Source organism: Cydia fagiglandana, chromosome Z (assembly GCF_963556715.1).
Source record: "Cydia fagiglandana chromosome Z, ilCydFagi1.1, whole genome shotgun sequence".
Taxonomy (NCBI): domain Eukaryota; kingdom Metazoa; phylum Arthropoda; class Insecta; order Lepidoptera; family Tortricidae; genus Cydia; species Cydia fagiglandana.
The window spans coordinates 1,997,118-2,018,762 of NC_085959.1; positions in this window are offsets into that span (position 1 = coordinate 1,997,118).

Below are 21,645 nucleotides of genomic sequence, written 5' to 3' on the forward strand. Positions count from 1 at the left end.
CCATGCTCAGTGTAGGTTCCGTAGTTACCCGTCTGTCAAAATGGACTATTTGCCATAACTCAAATACAGCTATACCGATTAGGTTTGCTATATTTTTCCTTGAAAGTATTTACTAAGTTATGTTTTCACGATTTTTTTCATATTTTTTGGACCCATGATTCAAAAGTTAGGGGAACTAAGGGGTACACGAGGACTTTTAGTATGTTTATCTGGACACCAGAAGGTATACCTGTACCAATTTTCAAAACTACACGAATTATTTCCGCAGATTTTTCTAATTTGCTTAGGCTATGATCACAGCAGTACGTTCTCTGTTGCAGTTGTTCAGTCGAAAGATAGTGAGCATGTGTGGAGTAAACACCTGTTCGCTATAAAGAAGGGCGCGGTGCGTGTTTCGATCCGGGCTAAAGATGACGCCGTTATCTACATTAGCGAAAAATTTCTTGGAAATGATGGGAAGAAGGTAATTAATAAATCACAGATATTGAATCTGAATTAAATTGAAAGAACATTCACAAAATGACCGAGAATTTCTGGTACTTGACTTTCATAAGAAAATCATTACTCAATGCCTTTAAGTGCAGACCAAATCAGAAACCCATTTACTGCTAACCAATTTATTAATTTTAATAGAGTGTAACATAGCATTGTGGTGGATGGGCAGGATATACAATATGTCGACGAGTACGTTTACTTGGGCCAGATAGCATCCTTCGAGAACAGGCGATCTATCGAAATCGATAGACGTATCGACAACGCCTGGAAGAGCTTCTGGTCCATGAAAGCGCTAATGAAGGGCGACCTTCCCTTGTTTCTTAAGCGCAAACTCCTTGACATGTGCATCTTGCCCATTCTAACCTACAGTGCACAAACTTGGTCATTAACTGAGGCTCTAAAATCGAAACTCAAGGTTTGCCAGCGTGCGATGGAGTGCGTGCGTAGTGTATTAGGTGTTCGTAGAACTGATCGGATCAGAAACACGGAACTACGCCCCAGAACTAGAGTTGTAGATGTAAGCGTCAAGACCGCTAAGCTTAAGTGGGACTGGGCTGGATATGTCTGCCGCATGCACCCAGAAAGGTGGGCCAAAATGGTAGGGTTAGGGTTACTGATTGGGACTCACGGAACACAAAAGACGGTGCAGGCCGGAGTTTAGGCAGACCGAAAAGGAGATGGCGGGACGACTTGGACGCATTCTACCCCAAATAGTGGGAAAATGCAAATGACAGGGTTGAGTGGAGAAAACGAGGGGCGGCCTTTGCCCGGCAGTGAGACACCAAAGTAGGCTAGGAACAAAAATAGTGTATGTGATTTCTTTCATATTTCTTTATAATATTAGACTAGTGGTTCTGTGAGCTGTAGACCTCGCGAGCATATCTTATTGGGCACTACGACAGCGCCACACAGCGATATCTAAAAAAAGCGGCCAAGTGCGAGTCTGACTCGCCCATGAAGGGTTCCGTAGCAGCAAGTAATATAATAAAATTGCGGTTTACGATTTATGAATGACGCATTAAAACAAAACTACTTACTAGATCTTTGCAAGCAAGCCGATATTGTTTGTTTACAAGAAACATGGCTACTACATGGCAGCTGTGGATACGTCGGCGGCTATCCTTCGGGGTAGGCCATATGGGCGGGTGGCGATCTTGTGGCGTAAATCAACATTCAAAACGGTGTCAGTTATAGAGTGTAAGAACGTGCGGCTAACGGCTATAAAAGTAGCACAACTAAACAGGTCGTTTTTAGTGTTCTGTGTTTACATGCCAACAGACTCATTAGATAACTTAGCGGATTTTGTTGAGTGCTTAAGTGAAATTCGTGCTATTACCGATGAATGTGACGCGGCTGCGGTGTTTATTCTAGGTGATTTTAATGCGCACCCGAGCGCTCGTTTTGGTTCCGAACTTTTGAACTTTTGTAGTGAACATGATTGGGTCTGTATTGACATAGAATTGCTTGGATTGTCTTCTGACGTGCATACCTACGTAAGTGATACTCATGGCATTGGAAGATGGTTGGATCACTGTGTAGGTTCACAGGCTGCGCGACAGTCTGTAGTCAGTGTAAATGTCCTTTATGACGTACTATGGTCCGACCATTTCCCATTGCAATTACGCTGTAATCTTAAAGCCTAGTTTAATGGTCAGTATTAGTGACCTCCGTAGTGATACAACATGGGGGGAAAGAAATTCAAATCAAATATCCATTTATAGTGATTATTGTAACATTAAATTAAAAAATATAGATTTTCCATCCGCTTTAACTGAGTGTATGGATAAATTATGTAACAAAAGTACTTGTAGAAAGATATTGGATGATCTATATGGGTCTATTGTAAATGTTCTAGTCGAAGCGTCGCGTTTGAGTGTTAAACAACATTCTGGGGTTGGAAGAAATCATTTAAAAAAGCGATACGTTACAGGTTGGAACAAACACGTAACCCTAGTAGCATTTTCGTTGGGGCCCACGGTGCCAACGGTAGGGAAAACGTTGGGATGAGGTTCGTTCCGTAGCCAACGTTAATTTTGTATTGGCCCACCATCGCATTTACCAACATTCGCTGTGGCACAGATGCCCAACAATGGGCCTTTGTGTATTTTGGTACCGTTGGCTAAACAACGATAATATTCGTTGGCCCAATGATGACATATATCGCATATACCAACATTGGCAGTGGCAGTGATGCCCAACAATGGGCCTTTGTGTATTTTGCTACCGTTCGCTAAACAACGATAACATTCGTTGGCCCAATGGTGACGAATACCGCATTTACCAACATTGGCTGTGGCACGGATGCCCAACAATGGGCCTTTGTGTATTTTGGTAACGTTGGCTAGTCAACGATATCATCCGATGGCCCAATGATGACAAATATCGCATTTACCACCATTGGCTGTGGCACTGATGCCCAACAATGGGCCTTTGTTTATTTTGGTAACGTTGGCTAATCGACGATATCATCCGATTGCCCAATGATGACAAATATCGCATTTACCAACATTGGCTGTAGCATTGATTCCCAACAATGGGCCTTTGTGTATTTTGGTAACGTTGGCTATTCAACGATATCATCCGATGGCCCATTGACGACAAATATTGCATTTACCAACATTGGCTGTAGCATTGATGCCCAACAACGGGCCTTTGTTTATTTTGGTAACGTTGGCTAATCAACGATATCATCCGATGGCCCATTGATGACAAATATTGCATTTACCAACATTGGCTGTAGCATTGATGCCCAACAACGGGCCTTTGTTTATTTTGGTAACGTTGGCTAATCAACGATATCATCCGATGGCCCAATGAAGACAAATATCGCATTTACCAACATTGACTGTAGCATTGATGGCCAACAATGGGCCTTTGTGTATTTTGGTAACGTTGGCTAATCAACGATATCATCCGATGGCCCAATGATGACAAACATCGCATTTACCAACATTGGCTGTGGCACTGATGCCCAACAATGGGCCTTTGTTTATTTTGGTAACGTTGGCTAATCAACGATATCATCCGATGGCCCAATGACGACAAATATTGCATTTAGCAACATTGGCTGTAGCATTGATGCCCAACAATGGGCCTTTGTGTATTTTGGTAACGTTGGCTAGTCAACGATATCATCCGATGGCCCAATGATGATAAATATCGCATTTACCAACATTGGCTGTGGCACTGATGCCCAACAATGGGCCTTTGTTTATTTTGGTAACGTTGGCTAATCAACGATATCATACGATGGCCCAATGACGACAAATATCGCATTTACCAACATTGGCTGTAGCATTGAGGCCCAAAAATGGGCCTTTGTGTATTTTGCTACCGTTCGCTAAACAACGATAACATTCGTTGGCCCAATGGTGACGAATACCGCATTTACCAACATTGGCTGTGGCACGGATGCCCAACAATGGGCCTTTGTGTATTTTGGTAACGTTGGCTAGTCAAAGATATCATCCGATGGCCCAATGATGACAAATATCGTATTTACCAACATTGGCTGTGGCACTGACGCTTAACAATGGGCCTTTGTGTATTTTGGTACCGGTGGCTAAACAACGATAACATTCGTTGGCCCAGTGAGCACAAATATCGCATTTACCAACATTGGCTGTGGTACTGATGCCCAACAATACCAGTTGAGTTTGCTTGTGGCGTCACTAGATGGCGTTACTGTCTCCAAACATCGAAGTTATAGTTATTTTAATGATTATTCCGGATATAATCATAATATTTTTTATAAGTAACTTATAAATCTAATAGCTATAACTATAAAATTTATACATAAATTAAAAAAAAATAATTTTACCAACATTTTCTCAATTTAAATCTCAAAAAACATAAATCTCGCTTACGAAGTTTCGAAATGCGGTTAGTATATATACAAATTAGAGTGTATAGTAAGTGTACTTGCTTCGGCAGTACATATACTAAAATTGGAACGATACAGAGAAGATTAACAACAACTGCTGCCTAGGGCCTTCATGAGGATACAACCAATGCCTGCCGTATTGTAATTATAATATTTATCAGCAAAGGCCCAACGTCGTATTACACAACCACTTACTTAACGTAGGGTAACTGTAGGACTCGTAAACAAAAGCCCATTACATAATTAGACTGTAGGCACACTATAAATTACACAACAGTATTGTATGAATCCTACACAAGGCCCAACGTTAAAGTTACAATGTTGGCCCTTTGTGGGACAAGCTGTGTTGGGCCTTCAACCTGGTGCACGACTACCTACCGACCTACCTGACTTGCCGATGGGTAATTGTTGAATTTGCAAACAGAAGCACAACAAAAAAATTGCCCTTATTTATTTTTTTGCAGTTGGCCCTACAGCAAGCCATACGGCCAAATGTAACAATTAACCAACCATCAAACAAATGAGTATAGGCCCAACCATGGCCCAACCAAAACCACCACCGTTGAATAATTGTATGATTTATTTAAATAGGCCCAACGAAAAAATTACTCTAATGGCCCTCTGTTGGGAATCTTTGGGAGGGCCTTTGTCGAGGGCCCTCCAGCAAATCGTACGGCCAAATGTAACAATTAACCAACCATCAAACAAATGTGTATAGGCCCAACCACGGCCCAACCAAAACCACCACCGTTGAATAATTGTATGATTTATTTAAATAGGCCCAACGAAAAAATTACTCTAATGGCCCTCTGTTGGGAATCTTTGGGAGGGCCTTTGTCGAGGGCCCTCCAGCAAATCGTACGGCCAAATGTAACAATTAACCAACCATCAAACAAATGTGTATAGGCCCAACCACGGCCCAACCAAAACCACCACCGTTGAATAATTGTATGATTTATTTAAATAGGCCCAACGAAAAAATTACTCTAATGGCCCTCTGTTGGGAATCTTTGGGAGGGCCTTTGTCGAGGGCCCTCCAGCAAATCGTACGGCCAAATATAACGGTTGCCCAACTAATACGTAAACAAAGGCCCAACATAATCCCTACAAGAAAATGCTATTAGGGAAGGGAGTCTCACCGAGAGGCTCGGCTGAGCTTTCAATATTGGTTCTCATGTGGTAAGCCTAAATCTGGGCCTATATACCAAAAAATGTGTGAAACTAAAAAAGTGTTTAAAGCTAAACTAAAATGGTGTCAAGACAATAAGGATCAGATAAAAATGGATATGATTGCTTCTCATCATTCAAAAAAGGACTTTTCTAGTTTTTGGAAGGAAACCAACAGGTTGAATACTAGGCCGAGCTTACCGCTTAGCGTTGAGGGTGTTAGCGAGCCGGCCCTGATAGCAGAATTGTTTAAGGATAACTTTAGAGTGCAATCCGTACTGGGGCCAGCTGCGAGCAAACCATACCACTGCCAAACTAGGTTACATGAGCATCACATTCTTTTCTCGGCTAAGGAAGTCGAAAAGGTCATAAGGAACATGACTCGAGGAAAGTCTCCAGGACATGACTCACTGAGCATTGAACACCTCCAGTGCGCTGGTGTACACTTGCCTAGGGTACTCGCCATGTTCTTTTCTCTATGTATAGGTCACTCATACTTACCTAGTGATTTAATGAAAACGGTGGTAGTGCCGGTTATGAAGAATAAGGGTGGCGATGCTTCTAGCATCGGAAACTATAGGCCTATCTCCTTAGGAACTATTATTGGCAAGGTATTGGACAGTATGCTTGAAAAACAACTGAAGATGCACCTCAAACTGCACGATGCTCAATTTGGTTTTAGGGCAGGCTTATCCACCGAAACTGCAATATTGAGTCTCAAGCATACTCTTCAATACTATACCGAAAGGGGTACACCGGTATACGCATGCTTCCTCGACCTGTCCAAGGCTTTCGACCTTGTGTCATATGATAGATTGTGGGCAAAACTGGAGACCGAAACGAGTGTTCCTAGGGAGCTTATTAGTGTGCTTAGGTACTGGTATGAAAACCAGAGCAATTGTGTTAAATGGGCCGGTTCGCTCTCAAAAATGTACAAGCTTGAGTGTGGAGTAAGACAGGGCGGGCTTAGCTCGCCCTGTCTTTTTAACCTGTATATGAACAGCCTGATGGATGAGCTCAGCAGTGCCATGGTCGGATGCTCAATTGACGGAAAAATGGTCAATAACATCAGCTACGCAGATGACATGGTACTGCTGGCCCCATCTGTCAGCGCCCTCAACAAATTGCTGCGCATTTGTGAGAGGTACGCGGAGGCCCATGGTCTGAGGTACAATGTCACAAAAAGCGAACTGCTCGTGTTCAAGGCGGGTAGCAAAACACACTTAGTTCCACAGGTAAAGCTGAATGGCGTTCCTTTGAAGCAAGTCACGCGTTTTAAATACCTCGGACACTGGGTCTCTGAGTCCATGAGTGATGACCTGGACATAGAACGGGAGCGTAGGGCCCTGGCGGTCAGATGCAATATGGTAGCTCGCAGGTTTGCAAGGTGTTCTAAGAATGTTAAAGTGACGCTCTTTAAAGCATATTGTCAGACCTTTTACACCTGCAGCCTGTGGGTTAACTACACGCAGAAGGCGCTCAGGGCCCTTAGAGTCCAGTACAACAATGGTTTTAGGATGCTGTTGGGGTTGCCGCGATTTTGTAGTGCATCGCAGATGTTTACTGATGCTCACACGGACGGCGAAGCTCGCCGCTATTTTGCGCAAAAGAGTGGCATCCTTAGTGAAGAGGTTGAGTGGCAGCCCAAACAGCATACTGAACACCATTGCAGAGAGATGGTAGGGGCGCTTCCAGGAGCACTGGAACCGTTTGCATTGCTCACTAGGTTATGTATGATTGTGTGTTGTCTGTGATAATAGTTATGTGTATATTAATTAATTGTACTAACGCTAGCACTAAGTTATTTTATTTTGTTACTAACAACTATGGACATAAATTATTCCGAAATAAATTATTTGAATTTGAATTAGAAAGCTTGCAAAAAATTGAGTCGATGGACTGATTTTGACTTCATTGTAGACTGCAATAGTTTGGTCAAAAAATGCATTTAAAGTTGCAAGTTTTCATACAAAATTTTTCACCTCTGTCCTGGCGATTTTCGCGAAAACTATATAGCTAACAGGCAGCTGACCAGTCAATACCCAACTTAAAGAAGCATGGAGACGGCGGGAAAATTATCAGCTTAACTCTATCTTTATTAGTTTTTCAACTGGAGCTTGACCTTTGGTTGCTTAGGGCTAGCTAACTGATGCTTACACTGGTCAATTCATCCTTACATATACATCCATCCAACAATACATCCTTAGTTAAAACTTTGGCATTGAAATTTATGACTTATTTCTTTGACACAAAGTTTAATTCTGCTTGCTTATTTTTGTGGGATATTTAATTTTATCTCAATAGCCTACTATAAGTATGAGAGAGATCTACAAAATACGACCTTATTATATTGGAAATAAGTTTCAATTTCGAACGGGCTTTCCAACCAATGGACTAGGCATCTCAAAAATCTGAAAACTTCAAATTAAGAATTCCGTTCTTGACTGTCGTTGTGTTTTTTTTTCCACAATAGGACACATAGAGTTAGTAAGGCGTATAGAGATAATAAAGTCATTTAATATTTATGAACAGCTTTGGCCTCATGTACAGATTTTATTGAGAGTATCTGATTCGTCGAAACAATATACACAATATTCCTTTTCATTAAGTACCATTACATTTCTGTATTAATTGTATAATTATAATATCTATTAATTATATTCAGTACTTATGTATATTTTTGAACGGATCGGTGAGCAACAAGATTCAGGGCTATAATCGCGAAAATAGAAGTTCGCAAATTGCGAGCATTTTTCTCTGTCACTCTAATTACGCCTTCATTGGAGTAAGAGAGAAAGATCCCCGCAAATTGCGAATTTCGGTTTTCGCGGTAGCCCCTCAGTCCTGTTACGAGAAAATTATTTTGGAAGACATTAATAGTATATGACAGTTAAATATCACATTTTTAGAAACAAAGGTAAAATTGACGAAATATTTAAAGTAAGCCGATCTTGTTTTTTAGCAGTCCTAAATAATATTAAAGTCTATATATATGGCATAGAACTAGAAACAAAAAAAAATAATAATAATAAGTTCTAAATTCAAATTGAAGGTATTATAGGCCAAGCACGCACCACGATTTTAATTTTTGCGACACGATTTTAGAATCGTGCTGTAATATATCGCAGAAAATTCACTGCGCGCACTGCGATGAAAAAGTCGACGATTTGTTCATTCTCAACATGGATTTCGTACCAGTCGCTTGTCATGAAACGTGTCTTTAATATGCGAATGCTGTATATGACTTTGAGCATTTATAACACAACGGTGATCCCCGTCTATCTCCATAATTAAATGGTCAACATCTAGTGTCTCATTTTGAGACTCCATTGGAGATGCAGGTGCCGAGATGTTGGGGTTTGGAGAGCGAAATGCCGACTGAGGCCCGGCCGGGGTGCGATTTCATTATCATAGTGCGCGCGGGGCCATACAACTCCGCATGCTGCAATTCACTTTGCGACAATCGCGTCGCGAACTATCGCGGAAAAATGTGACAAATCACAATTTTAAAATCGCTGCGATTTTTTTTCGCATATGCGCGTACCAAATACTTTATTCATATACATATATGGTACAAAAACAACATATAAACACATACGTTGCATTTCTGCGACAAAATTATCGCAGGACAAAAAATCGTGGTGCGCGCTTGGCCTTACTCTAAATTATTATAATACATCAAGCATTCGCGAGAGGCTTGACTTCGGTATTCAAACACAAAGCAATAGTACAAGAATCTAACTAAATGCAAAGGCCGAAGGAGCAATTCGAAGATCCGAAGCGTCCGATAGACGCGCGCCTCCCGTAACTTTTCCAAGTATTTTTAAGTACAAGTGTCTAAGTCGCAAGATCCAAAGGCTGAAGTCGCATTGGGCCGAAAGCCCGAAGCATCCAGGAGGTCAGTTCTAAACACAGGTAATTAATACCAGTGTCTAAATGCGACTGCAAGATGTCAGTGGTTAAACACAGAACTGACAGCCTGGACGCTTCGGGCCTTCGGCCCTACGCGGAGCTCGGCCTTCGTCCTTCGCATTTAGATACTTATACTATTGTTCTGTGTTTAAGTACTAACATCCTGGATGCTTCGGGCCTTCGGCCCTACGCGGAGCTCGGCCTTCGGCTTTCGCATTTAGACACTTGTACTATTGTTCTGTGTTAAAGCACTGACATCCTGGACGCTTCGGGCCTTCGGGCTACACGGAGGACGGCCTTTGGCCTTCACATTTAGACACTTGTACTATTGCTCTGTGCTAAAGCGATGACATTTTGCTAAAGCTCGGCCTTCGGCCTTCGCACTTAGACACTTTGTACTATTGTTCTATGTGTGTAGTTGAATACGGTATCCTAAAAACAGGCAACCAACCTCTGTAAAATGTAACGATGCGAGCGGTACGGCTACCATCAGTTTGGCATTGACATAAACGCTACCGTGGGCGTGAACTTAATTTACTTTCTATGTATCTCGCTCGTACTGACATATTAGTGCGAAAGAGATATACCTATAGGAAGTAAATTACGTTCACGATATCGTTTACGTCAATGCCAAACTGATGGTAGCCGTACGGAACACTAAATGCCTCGAGCTATCTCGGGCTTGGCCAAATTATTTGTGAATAAAATTGTACTTGACTACTAATTCAACCCGACTGTAAAAAAACAGATTTTGATTTAACACGTGCGCAGGTAGGTAGGTACACGCAAACCTCAATCATTTCTTCCTAACTTTAGTACTAAACTAATTTTCATAATAATAAGAAGTATTCACTACGGATCAAGAGGTTAAAACATCAAAATAAAGCCACGCGGTAACATGTAAACAAACAGACGGGGACATTTTCAATGAATTAATAAACAAGCATTGCACCCGCGTGCTCGCATGGATACTACGAGTGGCCGCGCGGCGTCAGCAGTTCTCGAGTTACCTAACAGCTGACGAGATAAGAAGCGCTAAAAATATAATCATCGAGTACGTGCAAGAAAGAGAGTTTTCAAATGAAATCATTAATTTGAAAACAAATCAATCAGTGGATTTAAAAAGCAGTATTTTGAAATTAAGACCTTTCCTCGATCAACATGGAATGTTACGAGTTCGAGGACGACTCCATAACGCACACATCAGCTGGGAAATGAAGCACCCTCTTATTATTCCACATAGAGGTCGCCTGACGGAGCTGCTTATAGATCAAGCACATAAAGCTGTTTTGCACGGAACCGCCAAACTCACACACTCCAAGCTAAGAGAATCAGTGTGGATTGTAAGAGGTACTAGAGCTACGAAAAATCTCCTACGCCGTTGCATAAGCTGCAGAAACCTCCAAAACTATCACAACTCATGGGGGACTTACCTGAATCAAGGTCAAATCCATCAAGGCCATTCTATAATACCGGTGTGGACTATACAGGATACGTATCAGTGAAGGCAAGCAAGGGTCGCGGCATCAAAACAACTAAGGGCTATATTGCCGTGTTTGTCTGCATGGAGACAAAGTCAGTGCACTTAGAGCTAGTTTCAGACCTAAGCTCGGAATCATTTCTGGCCGCTCTACGGAGAATGTCCGCCCGGCGTGGAGCACCCCGTCACATCTTCAGTGACAACGGCACAAATTTCACTAAAGCCAATAAAGCACTTAAAAGGGAGTATGAAGAGATCACTGCCTCGCTAGATGAATCATTCTTCAAAGCAATCAGCGATATGAACATCAGCTGGCACTTCAATGCACCTTCGTGGCCCAGCGCGGGCGGCCTGTGGGAAGCGGCCGTCAAAAGCCTCAAACATCATCTTCACCGAGTGCTGGGAGAACAGCACCTAACCTTCGAAGAATTTTCGACTCTATTGGCACAGATAGAGGGTTGTTTAAATGCACGTCCACTGTGTGCATTGACCGAAGACCCTGACGATCTAGATTATATCACACCGGCACACTTTTTAGCAAGTGGTCCGACTCTCCACATCGTTGAGACTGAAAGGGACGAGCGTACACGGTGGCGCCTAACACAGAAAATATGCCAAGATATATGGAAAAAATGACAAACTGAATACCTGTGTCAGTTACAATCACGCTGTAAATGGACGCAACCCAAGCCAAACATTGAAATCGGCGACGTCGTAATCATTCACGACGCAAATTTACCTGCCGGCAAGTGGGCTCTTGGCAGGGTATCAGATGTTCATGCAGGAAAGGACGGCCTTGTCCGTGTCGCTTCAGTAAAGACAAAAAATTCAATAATCAAAAGGCCCATCATCAAGCTGTCAAAACTGCCAGTATCAGAAAACGAAACGTCAACCAGTGAAGATCAGAAAAAAATAAATTAATTAAAAAATTAAAAACACGACTGCTGCATTTTAAAGCGAACTGAAAAGCTAAAAATAATGTTAACTCGACTAAAAGGGTCTATTCGACGCTAATGACTTTAAAAAGTGTTAGTATACCTATCTACATACAAGTGATGAACTTGCAAATAAAAGTAGGTAGCCCTGAGAGACTAGATTGCTGAATACCGAGCTCTGCGTAGGGCCAAACACCCAAAGCGTCCAAGAGAAGCGAGCTTCTACGCGAGGCTGAAGGCTAAGCTGCGGGACGTTAGCGGTGAAACACAAAACCACTGTAGGTACCTACAGTGGTTTTGTGTAGGTACCTACAGTGGTTTTGTGTACATGTGTTAAAATACGTAAGCTGAAGACCGACCTCCGCGTAAGGTCGAAGGGCTAGGGATTCTAGCAATTCCTGTAATTTCTACAAATATCTGACCGAGTTCCGCGAGTACTAACCTGCCGCAGCTCGATCTTCGGCCTTGCGTGGAATTGCGACTTCTCAATTATGATACTAGGGGAAATTGTAGAAAGCGCGTACCTGTCGGGCGCTCCGGGTCTTCGGCTTTACGCGGAGTTCGATCTACGGGCTTCGCATTTAGACACTGGCTATGCCATCGGGCATAGAAAAAGGCCTCATACAAAAAGGATCGCTTTTTTGTATGAGGGCGCCGAAGGCACCCGACTTTGGAACGCGTGCATCGCGCCACATACGTCGGGCTAAGCCCCACGCTTTAAGTATGAGGGCGCCAAAGGCGCCCGGATATGGTAAGCGTACAGCGTGTCAAATACGTCGGGATACGCCCAACTCTCTTAGTAGTAGTAGTAGTAGTAGTAAAATACTTTATTGTACAAAAAGAAACATAAAACATGAAAGAACACACATCATTAGTACAAAGGCGAACTTATCCCTTTCAGGGATCTCTTCCACCCACGTTTTAAGTATGAGGGCGCCGAAGGCGCCCGGTTTTGAAACGCATACAGCGCGCCACGTACGTCGGGCTGCTTTGAGTATGAGAACGCCGACGGCGCCCGAGTTTGGTAAGCGTACAGCGCGCCACGTACGTCGGGCCACGCCCGACTCTCTAAGTATGAGACAATCGAAGACGCTTGGTTTTGGACCACGTGCAGCGCGCCTCGTATGTCGTGCTATGCCCGACTCTTTTAGTATTATTCAAACCCTATCGCTTAAATCGAAGTTCACACGTTTAGATTTCTATAGGGCGCTTTAGTTCCTAAATTTACTTTATAAAAATATACCTATACAAGTCATATGGATGATTTGTATATATTTTTATGATCAGCGGTAAATACCCTTTTATTTGATAGCTCACTAAATAAGATAGATATATTTATTTTTCTTAGCACATTTTGTAAATCCTTATTTAACCAAAATAAGATTTAAGCGCCTATTTTGCATATATATTTTAAATCGCCTTTCAAAGCTCTTCATTTTGAGACCCCACTCGATAGGTTTGCAAGATATTTTTTTCTAAACGTCACGCAATATTGCGTATTGCGTCCGCCATATTGGTTTTATAATGACGTCACATAGCCTATGTTACCCGGGATGACGTAAGGATTCTAATAATGTATCATACATCTAAATCGGTTAAGGCATTCAGAAGTTATGGTGGAATAAAGAAACTCACATAAGTAAATAAATATATACATACAAACATGAACGCTGAACACAATACACTCTTTTTGTTTGGGCAGTCGTGTAAAAAGATACATCGGCCACGCCCCCTGCAAGACAAGCAAAACAAAGAAAACCAGCAAAATCCAAACTCATTGGTTACATCACTATGGCGCTTATGATGTTTATATTTTTTATATCGCCGGCGCAATGCACTCATGACGTATCACATTTCAAAGAGGGACAAGGCATTTACTTTGATAAAATAACAAATATGAAACTGGCCCGAGACGAGTGGAATCGTGTAGTTTATTATGACATCAATCCATACTGGGAAGGATCAGAACTATTTTCCAAATATATCAAGCACTTGGAAAATATGTGCCACGCCATCGAAAATAAACAACAGTGTAACATCGTACTCAATCAACTGCGTCACGCCTTTTCGGAATTAAAATACTACGACAGCATGCTACTCGGTCAACGTGTCGAATCACCACGTAAGAAGAGGGCATTCTTCAACGGCGTCGGCAACCTCGCTCACAGCCTATTCGGCGTGCTCGACGATCAGTTCGCCGAACAATATTAGAAGGACATCGACCTCACCCGAGCGAATGAAAAACATTTAGCACAATTATGGAGGAATTAAACCTCGGTTATAGAAGCGGAAGCCAACTTACTAAAGAGAGTTGAAACATCAATGCAAAACCAGCACAAAACTTTCAACCAACACATAAACAACATCGAGAAGAGCCTTAACAAACAGGCCACCGAAATTCAAGAATCAACACAAATAAATGAAATCACCGTGTCATCAATCATCGCTAATAACATACTCGTAAACCTGAAGAGCATACAAGACACTTTATTGGACACCATCGCTAACGTCATTTATGGCAAATTCAACGTTCACCTATTGACACCACAACAGTTGAAAGATGAGCTGAATATCATAGCCGGGCACCCGGGCAGATGCCAAAGGATTTGACTCTACCCTGCGAAAACATCAACACAGATCTACCCAAACTATATCAATTAATGAAGGTGCGAACAAGAATGACCCGCCAGTACCTTATCTTCGAAATCAAGATTCCCTTAGTCTTCCAAGATGTGTACGAACTCTTCAGATTAATATCAATTCCACGTCAAGTTGGAAAAAATGTGATCAAAATACGACCTATAGCACATCAAGTGGCTATAAATATCAAAAAAGAATCGTATATACCTATGTTGGATGAAACTGTAAATAAATGCTCGCACTACGATTCTAATACTCTAATTTGTACGCTACAAGGTCCAATTTATCAACTAAAATCTGACTCACACCTCTGCATTGCCGATCAAGTTTCAAACGAGTGCTCAGCTGACTCTGACACTTGCCACAACATATGGACGGAACTAAGCACTATGAATACATACCTATTCTTTTGTTGTGACGAATGTACGGCGAGAATCATATGCGGACAGGAGGTCAAGGCCGAGCATCTGAATAAGGCAGGAATCATAACTCTTCAAACAGAGTGCGTGTTAAATGGAGACGCCTTTACCATATTTCCACAGAAGAAACATTCGAACGACATCAAAACACAAGCAACCGTTGTTAAGTCCGACGTGCCCTCCATAAACAACGTTATAAACTTAACAGTACCAGTCTTACAAGGCGAATCAGATGCTCTTGAAAACAATGACAAATATTTCAAGGTCATCAAAGACCAAATCGAACACATGAAGAACGAGGGAGCGTTATCAGACAGAATCAACTACCACGACGTTCATCATTACACCGTAATCTACGTGGTCCTGAGCATAGTCATCGTGTTAGCAGCGCTGTACGTGCGCCGATGTATTCGACGCCGTCAACTCGTCGCGCGCCTCACCCCTTCGTTCGCCGCCGCCGCTGCCGCCGCCGCCCTCCGGGAGAGCGGTCGCAGACCAACCTCGATGTCATCCACATCGCGCAGCTCCATTCCATCAGCGACCGAGCACAACCACAGCGGACAACCCCCTGAGAGACAAGATCATCGCGTCGCGGCAAATGCACTCAACTCTTCTATGTTTAGGGGATTTACTTCTATTAAATAATCTCAGTTTCAAATTATTTCACTACATCAATCAGTTTTATCAGTATAAAGTTTATTATTAATAATAACATACATGAATAATTCAGTTTTATATAAAAATATCTCAGCATCGAATAATTCAGTTTTATATAAAAATATCTCAGCATCTCTTATCAATTTCACATCTCCTGGCCGGGAATATGTACAATGCAAGCATCGCACATTTCTCGCGTCAGCATTAAATATAATGACTTATAATAATTGCTGTATTTGCGATTACGCCATACATCGATTTATGAATTAGTTTACGTTTATACGTGCTCCTAGCTAGTCTACCTACCAACTTACTTGTGGACATTGCGGGTCATCAGGCCATGGTTTTAAGGAGTGTCCAAAGCAAGCTGAACCCGCCAAATGCGCTACGTGTCTGCGCTTTAAAAAGCCGGCCAATCATAAAACCGGAGACGACCAGTGCCCAGCGAAGAAAAATGCGCAACTTAGGTATATAAATTCTATAGATTATGAGGGCGTCTAGAGCGCCGCGTTTCAACGTCATCTGCTGCACATATCAACAAAAATGGATAACGCAACTAACGTCTTGCTTGACGATATTGAGGCCTCGTGTGAGTATGAATCACTAGTGTGCGACCCAGATAGATGCTCGACGCTTGTCAATACTTATGGTTCAAATTTAAAAATACTTTTACAAAATATTAGAAGCCTAAACAGTAATTTAAATGGACTCTTAACTTTACTAAGCTTAATAAATTCTGACGTTGATATAATTGTATTGACAGAGTGCTGGATTACCTCCAACCAAACGATCCCTCAAATAAACGGCTATAATTCTTACGTAAGTTTAAAAACCAACGTGTTGACGGTGTCGTGTTCTACATTAAAGAAAATATAAATAATGTAACTGTGGTAGAGCCCGATATATTTCTAGATGCAAACTGCTAAATATTAAAAATAGGAACTGATACGGCTTTAGTAGGCATTTATCGCTCCCCCTCGAATAAAAACATAAACAACTTTCTATTGTCCCTTAAAATTTTTTTATCGCAGCTATCGATATTTAAAAATGTATTTGTTATGGGAGATTTTAACATTGATATCAAAAACGGCAACCAAGATCGAAACTCTTTTGAATACTTAACTCAATTAGCTTTTCTTGGATATCTTCCTTCTCACCTCCGACCAACTAGAGAAAAAAATTGTCTTGACCATGTCTTTGCAAAGTCTAAACTTGCCTTAAAAACTTTAGTGCTCCATAGTAGTTTAACTGACCACAGTTCATTGTTACTGTGTATTCCTCAGTATTACCAAAGAGCCCCTAGTCAAGTCATCATATCTAAACTGGACAATAAATCAGCTACCCGTGACATAGAAAATCTTGATATGACCCCTATTTACCAAGCGACAGAATAATGCCAATGACGCCATGGAATACTTAGTCTCATCTTTAACACGAATTATAGAAAATAACACAGGGACTAAAAGTATGTCACGCAAAATGAAAACTATTAAACCATGGATAACCCCCGGATTGTTACGATGCATTAGAAACCGTGACAGAATGCATAAAAAACTAGCAAAAACTCCAAATGACACAATACTTAAAACAACATACCAACGTTATCGAATTTTTTGTAACAATCTGTTAAAAAACCTAAAACGACAACATGACAAAACAGAAATAATAAAAGCAGGACACGATAAAAAGAAATTATGGAAAGTCATCAAAAACGTAACAAGTATGAGTAATATGAGGTCGACGTCTCAAGCGCTTATAGCTGACGCTATAGACGCTCGGCAGACAGTCAATACAGCAAACAATTTTTTTGCGAATATAGGTAAAACGCTCGCAGAAAAGGCAAATTGATATTCTCAATTGCCTACCTCTCAGAATACGACCCCTTACCGTGTGATAAACTCTAACTCCTTTGTATTAACTGATACGGACGAAGCCGACATTGATAGCATTATAATGACTCTCAGAAATGACTGCGCTACTGGTATTGACAAAATCCCTTGTTCTTTTATAAAACAACATAAAAAAATCTTGACCCCTCCACTGACCCACCTCTTCAACTTGTGCATTTATACAGGCGTTTTTCCCGAAATTCTAAAAATAGCTCTCATCAAACCAATCCACAAAGGTGGTGATAATAGTTGTATTAATAACTATCGCCCAATCGCTATCTTGCCATCTTTATCAAAAATATTAGAACGTGTAATATCTAAACGATTTGTTAAATACTTAGAAAAGTATAAACTCCTTGCATCATCACAATACGGCTTTAGAGCAGGGCTTTCAACGAACGACGCAGTTCACGATCTTACAGATTATGTTGTTAGACAGCTTGACTCCCAAAAAAAGTGTCTAGCTATATTCCTGGACCTGGCTAAAGCTTTCGATACTGTGACAATTCCAACACTTATTGACAAGCTAGAGTACATAGGAATAAGAGGTCATCCTCTAAGATTTTTTAAAGATTATCTTTCTGATCGAAAACAACGAGTTTCGATTGAAAACCATATAAGTGACGAACTCCCCATTGATTATGGTGTCCCACAGGGAAGTATTCTGGCCCCATCCCTTTTTCTGACGTACATAAATGACCTATGTACCCTCCCTATTCCAAATGGTAGAGTCATATCCTACGCAGACGATACAGCCCTACTCTTTAACGGCGATACATGGACTGACGTTTTCAAAAACGCGCAAGTAGGTTTAAACCTAGTTACCCGCTGGCTAAAGACAAACGCACTAACATTTCTTCTTCAAGTGCCATCTCCGTCCAGGAGGGCGGCGACACTAACATTAAATACGGAAAAAACAAAATATATCACGTTCTCCTCAAATATATCTACCCAACCGTCCGATAACATCCACACTTTAATAGCACATAATTGTCCAGATCCCGACACGTCGCGTGTAAACCTTTGTCCTTATATTGCCCAAAACTCAGTACCACTAACAATATCATGTACCTGGGTGTTATTATCGATCAGCATCTTAACTTTAAAGCACACATCGAATCTCTGACATCTAGAGTTAGAAAATTAATTTATGTCTTTAAGAACCTAAGACATGCGGCAGATCAAACACTTATTAAATCAGTCTATCTTGCACTTTGTCAATCACTGTTAGTATATTGTATCACGTCCCGGGGAGGAGCAAACAAGACAACGATCATCGATTTAGAAAGAGCTCAGAGGGCAGTTCTCAAAGTTAGCACTTTCCGTCCCTTACGTTATCCCACGACTCTATTGTTGACCGAGTGCAAAGTTCTGAGCGTTCGACAATTATTCGTCTTGAACACTGTAGTAAAAAAACATTCACCCATACCCTATAACCCCCAGATCTTATCTGGCAAGCGACGTGCTGACATAATTTGCACCAAAGATTCATTCCGCACCGCAAACACACGTAAGTTTTTTTGTTTCCTCGGCTCTTTCCTTTACAATAAATTCAATCTCTTATTGAATATTTACCCAATGCCCAGTAAAGTCTGCATAAAAGCGGTACAAACGTTGCTCATTGGCAAGGCGTACGAGGACACAGAAAGACTACTAGAAATAGTCACATAGAAGTTAAGAAAGATTTATAAGTGTGTTGTACAAACTTATTGCTAAGTATATCACCACTTAACGTTCTAAAGAGTAGAATATAGTCATAGTCATAGTCATATAGTTTATTGTTATTATAAATAAATAATCATCTTGTTTGGTAAGCACTTCCCCACTTATACACTGACCTACAAAACGTGCATACCTAAGATACAAGTAAATGTTTACTTGGTTTAGGTATTGTTCAAATTTCCATTAGAGTTTAGAAAATACACATTTGTATCGGTATTAATATTGTTAAATTGATCTGTAGCTATCTTAACCTGAATCCATGAATTACTAGTATTTAAGTATAAATTGTATAACTACCATTGTATAAATCAAATTAGCATAAGTTTTAATGAATAAATATTATCTTATCTTATCTTATCTAGCAGTGGGACACTGAAATGGGCTAGGAAAAAAAAAGAAGTGTCCGTTGGAATCTAATATACGTATGAGATTGTAAGAAATATGATTAAATTTATCGTATACTAGCTGTGCCCGCGGCTCCGCCCGCGTGGAATTCGGTCTGTTGTATTTTTCTTCCTCTCCCCTGGAGGCGGAACTTGAAGTAAAGTTGACAGATGGATATGCTAGAGGACTGTAGTCCAGATAAAATATTTTACAATTAGGTACCACTAAATAAAACTACACTCCAAAATCAATAGCTTTTTTGGCCCTTATTCAAATTTTACACGTGATTTAAACGACAGAGTTGTAGGTGTATATCGGACGATACAGTAAGGTACGCGCGCGAGCAAAAGCGAATCGGCTTGCCTGGCTAAAGCGCCACTCACCGTGGTCTTCTTCAGACTCCTGAGGAAAACCACGTGCCCTTTGTAACCTCAATGCGTTGCGAGACTTTCGCGAATCATTCGATTTTTTTAGGGAAGGCATGGTAATGCGTATAAAATGCGAGTCCCAAATCGTTTGACTCCGCAAACGACCAGTGTCAGATATTTTGATGCCCTAAGCATTTCTAGACCATGGTGCCCCCTCTCCCTAGGGTCGTCAAGATTATATTGATTTTTTTTTGGTCAATTGAGTGACGTTCATTGCCGCATTACAGCTGGATATGGAAATCAGTCACATCATTTTATCACAAAAATTGAGAGTCCTGCAGCAATAACGTTGCAACAGAGTAATGCTGCTGAAGTCGCCACCTGAATATCACCTTTATCATATCTTAGAATGTTATTGAAAACGCGATCGAAGCGAGCGCGAAAATTTTTCGATATAAAAACGCAATTTAAAAGACAGTTGGTCATTTTTATTTTTAGTATGGAAATAAGTCACATCTATTTGCACAAAAATTGACAGTGTTGCAACAGTTACGTTGCAAAACAGTAATGCTGCTGCAGTTGCCACCCGAATATCACTTTTATCATATCTTAGAATGTTATTGAAAACGCGAGCGAAGCGAGCGCGAAAATTTTTCGATATAAAATCGCAATATGATAGACAGTTGTACATTTTTACTGTTAGTATAGAAATCAGACACATCATTTTACCTCAAAAATTGACAGTACTGCAGCAGTAACGTTGCAACAGAGTACTATTTTCGATATAAAAAACGCAATTTGATAGACAGTTGTACATTTTTACTTTTAGTCCCAACCAGGCGCGAATCCAGGATTTCATACAGAGAAGGGATGTGACAGTTTCTCTCATCTTCTACTGCTCGCTCTTTGGCTTCACTCGAAAGCGCTACTTGATAGGATGCTTTTAGTTTTCGGCTTTCACGGGGCCCCTGAGACCTAACTGCCAAAGTGTTATCACTTTGACAGTTAGGTCTCAGGATCGCGGCTAAGTAGTAACTCGCCTTGGCCGACAAATCTGCCGTTCAAGAGAGCAAAATTCGCTATAAAATCGGTAACCTATGTCGAAAACATCGGCTGGCCGCAAGCCCGAAAGCAAGATTTTTTTCCATGACTTTAAGGGCCTCCGCGTAAAGGTCAAATCGAAAGCCTACGTTGGAGATGTTCTTTCGTACCCTCACTCTCTTACTTTTAGTATGGAAATCAGTCACATCATTTTATGACGAAAATTGACAGTGCCGGAGCAGTAACGTTGCAACAGAGTAATGCTGCTGCAGTTGCCAACCGAATATCACCTTTAGCATACCGCAGAATGTTATTGAAAACGCGAGCGAAGCGAGCCCGAAAATTTTTCGATATAAAAAACGCCATTTGATAGACAGTTGTACATTTTTAGGGTTCCATACCCAAAGGGTAAAACGGGACCCTATTACTAAGACTTTGCTGTCCGTCCGTCCGTCTGTCACCACGCTGTATCTCACGAACCGTGATAGCTAGACAGTTGAAATTTTCACAGATGATGTATTTCTGTTGCCGCTATAACAACAAATACTAAAAACTGAATAAAATAAAGATTTAAGTGGGGCTCCCATACAACAAACGTGATTTTAGACCGTAGTTAAGCAACGTCGGGCGGGGTCAAGTACTTGGATGGGTGA